We start from the raw sequence: 5,220 nt of genomic DNA, 5'->3' as shown, positions 1-5,220 counted from the left end.
AGGGAAAGCTTTTGTTTATTTAAAAATGCACAAGCTGTGCTTTCTCTCCTGTGCCATTCTCCCTTTCACCATCCTTTTTATACCTATTGTGGATTTTTATGCCAAGAAGCAGCACAACATTGTTACACAAGCTCTGTGACTCAAGGTTCTGAGAGCCAAAAGACACAACCGTAGTGTGACTGGGTATCTCATTCAGGTAGTGTAAGAACACTGTTAATACTATGCAAAGTGCTTTCTGGCAGATTCTAAGACACTTAGCACATAAGAAATGCTGATTTTTGTTCTTTTCTTGGGCTTGGTTGTTTGTGCATATATGCAGTAGCTGTAGAATAGAACAGCAGATACTTTTATAGCAAGGTAACTTTTCTAAAAGTAAGTAATAAAAAACTCTGTACAGTTTGCATATTATTCTCAGTGGGTAATAATTCGATGCAAATAAGGAGGAAACAGCATTGGTTCCTCAGACTAGTCTTCCAATGCTGTGGTCTAAAGTTTCAGTGTAACTTTCTGTGTCTGTTAAACGCAGTTATTTTTAATTACTTAAAACCACTGGATGAGCCACTAGTTGGTTGAAAAAACATACTTCAGTAAAATCAAAAACCTGATTACAATTTTAATAGCACTTGTTTTTGTAAAGTGAGGTTAGAAATACTTGCCATGAAATATTCACAAAAAATGTTGGTATGAATAATTGTTCAGCTGGTTTAATTTTTTTGTATACAAAATTGAAATAAATATTTTTTTACTTTAAAACTCTTTGGTTTTCATTAAAGTAATCAATAAGGCGTGTATTTTAAATTACAGAGCTGCCTCTGTAGTGTTAGAAATGAAGACTTGTGAGACTGAGGGGGCAGATTGATTATGTTGGGACTAATTTTACTTCTTTTGAACTGTGGAAGTGTTGGGATTGGATTATTATTGGGTGAGTTCTGGTACTTACTTGGGGATTTTATTAACAGAATGATTCCTGCTTGTTGCAGGGGAGTTGGACTGTAAGACCTTTGAAAAGTCCCTTCCAACCCAAACTATTCTGTGATTCCTTAGTAGGATTTTTACCATTAAAACACCCATCAGTTTAGGTTTCAGAGCACTACATGTGGTAGATGTAAGTTGCAGATGAATTCCTAACATATGCTTTCTTGCACTTCATCTCCAGGACAAAAATTAAGGGCAGTCTATGTAGATGAGTATTCCACGTTGTGTATTCTTTGACACTATTTAGTGCCTGACTAACACTACGTAAAATAAGGGTTCTTTAAGAAAAAGTAGTTTTGTATAAAATATTTCAGCATCTGAAGTTTGATTCCTTTGTTGCGGGAGCTGTGAGTTCCTGTGATTTTTCCTGTACTTCCTCTAAATTCTGTGATCAGGTACCATGTAAGAAATTCCACCCCCTTAATTAATCCTGATCAGCAGACTTGTTAACAGGCACATCCTTGAAATTTAGTGGTTGAATGACCTAGCGTATCACTGCTAATAAATAGGAGTTTCTTGCAGTCCAGGATTAAGATGTGATGAAAGAACAGTGTGTTTGACTCTTAAAATTCTTTTCCCTCTTCTCTCTCGCCTTTAAGAACAGGGAAACTGTGTATTCTTGTGTATGTACACTTCTTGGCAGTAGCATTTCTCCTAAGGGGGATAAAATGACATTTAAAATACTGAGAAAACAGCATCGCACGTGTACCACAGCACAGTGGGTGAGCCTGTGCTAGGTGAGGGTAGGCTGAAAATGAGAGCAAAATCTGTTGAGCATCTTCAAATTGGCATTTTGGTGCTCGGGAGAAGGATTTATGGGGAGAGCACATGTTCCAGCCTCCTCTTGGAGAATTTCTGCCTGAAGCTTTGTTTTCAGTGGCTGCCTCTCAAACAAAGCTTCCCTGCTTGCTTGGTGCAGATCAAACCCTGAGTTTTCATGGTCGAAGTTTTTAAGTTTGTTTTTCACAGACACCTTAAAAACACTTCATGGTTATAAAAGGTGAAGGGACTGCCCACTTCAGAGAAGCTGGGTTTTTTGGTTGGTTGTGGGAGGGTGTGTTGTGGGTATTTTTTTTGGGGGGGGGAGCATTCTGTTTTTTGTTGTTGTTTTTGTTTGTTTGTTTGTTTGTTTTTAGTTTTACTTGAAAGGGAGAATTTAACTCTTAACCATAAGATATAATTTGTCCATATCACAGATAGGCAGATAAGATAAAAAGAGACTAAGTATTGGTCTGTTAAATAAGTGATGTGTATAAAGGTCTGTGGAATGATGATGTGGCTGGGTAGAGAAGGGAATTCTTTATTGAAACAGACCTTCCTAGGGGAGACCATTTCGATTGAGCTGATGGGAAGTCCCAGTTTTGATAGGTTTAACAGAGGAAAGAGAGCATACCTGATAGGGTAAAGTCCTTGTAGCAACGGTCTTTATGGCAGACATCTTAGTTATTATTTTTATACATATATTAAGGAGCTTAAATTGCAGATGATAAGAGCAAAGCAGCTGTAAGCATTGTTAGTCCAAGGTAGTTATCCCAATCAAATAAAGGCAAAATTACATGCCTGTTCTCCTCTGTGATAATTGTAAGATTGGAAATGCCTGCAGGACAAAACTGCTTGCTCTCTTTAATTATGATACCCGTAATAGTATGTGCTAAGTGATATACTCTTAAATCCAAGAACAAAGAGCTGTTGAACCTTTCAGCTTGCTGACCATGGAAGTTAATAGGTGTGCAGTGTCTGAAGATTGCATTGCAAGTCTGAGTGAAACTTGAATCAACGGCTGGAGAACCAGGTGCCTTTTCTGTTGTGATGTGACTGGAATGGGTGTTGCAGTTCATTTTCATGTCTGCTTCTGTGACTGGTGAGTTGTAACCAGTGTTGTTTAGCCCTGAATGACTGAATCACGCTTCAACAGAACAGCTGGCTAACAGATTTCTGGGTTTGTGCTGTGGTTTCCTGAAGGAGTGTGCAGACGTGAAGGGCGGAATCATTTTGTGCGTTTACTGTAACCTTCTAATTGTTTCCTACCTATAAAATAAAATTGGTAATTTCTTATTTGTTACCAGATTTTAGAGGGCAAGGAAATATTAACAGTGCTCAGTTTTCAATTGTAGAACTGGTTCTAAAGGAGTATCATGTTTTCTAAAAGTTCTAAATCTTTTAATGAATACTGATACCCATTTGCTCTTTCAGGAGCTGTGAAAATTGGAGAAAGATTGCTTGCCATACAAATGTAATGTGGGTTGGGTATTTTGTTGTTTGGTTGGTGGAAAATGCTGATTTCTGGAACAGGATCTCGTCACGAAAGAGGTCCCCGTCTTGATGAAGCACTTGCTTTACCCAATGGAAAGTTTTTATCAGAGTTGTCAGAAGCTGTTTATCATTCCAGTGTGAAGGCAGGTGGGCTCTGTCCTTGCCTGACTGCTGCTCAAGCTTTGGAGCAATCCTTCTTGCAAACAACTGTTCCCCATTACAAATCTTCCCCATGGTCATGAATGGTTTTGTTTTCTTGCCCAGAGGTTTCCAATGCATGTAAAGCATTAGAACAGAAGTCCTCATCTTTGCAGTCTTTAATTTAATGGAATTAAATTAAAAGCTATTGAAGGATTGCTTGTGGGACCTGAGGAGGCCGGGCACCCGGCTGGGGGATGGTGGGAAGTGGTGTTATTTGCAGTGGTCACTGTGGAACAACAGAAAAAAAGTTCCCCAGGTGGATGTGGTTTATTTCCTGACTCTGGATTATGGCAACACTTAATGAACTGCTGAGGGCTGATGATGTGCTCTTGTGTGCTGTCCCAGGGAGCTACCCAGCCATTGCAGACTGGCAACCTCCAGCTGCATACTGGGAACAGAAGGCGTGATGCAGATCAAATTTAGGTTTTCCTCAGTAGTGTGCTTTACGACATTAGGGGTATCCTTCTCAAACAAGTAAACAACTTGGGTTGATGGATAAAAGGTTTGTCTCATTGGCTTTAAACACTGACAAAAGCATGTATGGACTAGAAGAATTCTGTGGGGGGGGTCCTGCTTTGATACTTTGCTTTGTTTTTCTCTGGTGCTTATGAACCAGCCAAAGTAGGAAAGAACTGTTTGGTTAAGAGTTTACCTTGGAATAATTCCTCAGTTTTGCTTAAACTTGTTGCACATAATAATGCAATTCTGGGAATGGGTCTTTCATCAGCTTTCTGATCTGAGGAATCCAAGGTCTGGAGGAAATGGGTACTCCATGGCAGAGCAGGCACATCCCTGAAGGGACTGGAGCCCTTGGAGGACCTGTGCCACAGCAGGTACACCCTCAAAAGGACTGCAGCCCATGGATCAGCAGTGTAAGAGTACAGGAAAGGAGTGAGAAGGAAGGCACAGCATAGAGAAACCCCTTTGTACCTGGCACATACACTCCCCCCCCAGCCATGCTTTGCTCCACCTCCAGCTGAAGTGACCTATACCAATAATAAGGGGGCAGAGAGGAGTCTGGAGTGAAGTTGAGCCTGAGAAAGTGGGAGGAAAGGTGTTTTAAGGTTTGTCAACATGTTTCCCAAAACCTGCATCAGTAATTAAATATTTATGCTAATTGGCAATAAATGAAATAGCCTGAGTTGAGTCTGTTTACCCCACACCAGCACTTGGTGATTTCCTTGTCTATCTTTTGACCCATGAATTTTCTTGCTCTTTTTCCTCCTGTTTCCTCTCTTGTCCTGCTCAGGGTCGGGGAAGCTGCTGGGTAGGTGCTTGTCTGCCAACCAGAGTCAGCACTTCACAGCATATCAGCAGCAACCAGCAACCTGATGTTGCTGATAGGAAGGTGCATGACAACCAGGGGACTTGGAGCAGCAGGTCTGGCCAATGGCAGGTGCACTTCTGTTGTAGGAAGTTGCAAGTTTGGGCCCCAGCTAAACACCTTCTCTGTTTGGAGTTTAAGCATCTTTTCTGTTACCTTGTGCTGATAGCTGGTTTTAGCATGTGAATCATGGACTTCAAATCCAGAAATGCTACTGTACACAAAGGAATTTAAAGTACACTTTAAAAATGTATTTTTGCAATGCAGCACCATTGTGATGAGTGATACCTGTTGTGAGTTTTGGTTTTAGTATCTCCCTTTTGATATGCTCTGTATACATCAAAAGATGAAATTTTCAAAAGATGTTTTCAGTATTGGGCCTGTGTGTCTCGTTTTATGAAAAGAAGCTAAAATAGCCACACTTCTGAGCAGCAGACCAGGGCTTAGGCTATGCAGTGTTTTTCTTC

Source organism: Nestor notabilis, unplaced genomic scaffold (genome assembly GCF_000696875.1).
Source record: "Nestor notabilis isolate BGI_N333 unplaced genomic scaffold, ASM69687v1 scaffold911, whole genome shotgun sequence".
NCBI lineage: Eukaryota > Metazoa > Chordata > Aves > Psittaciformes > Psittacidae > Nestor > Nestor notabilis.
Note: the sequence above shows the minus strand (reverse complement) of the source record.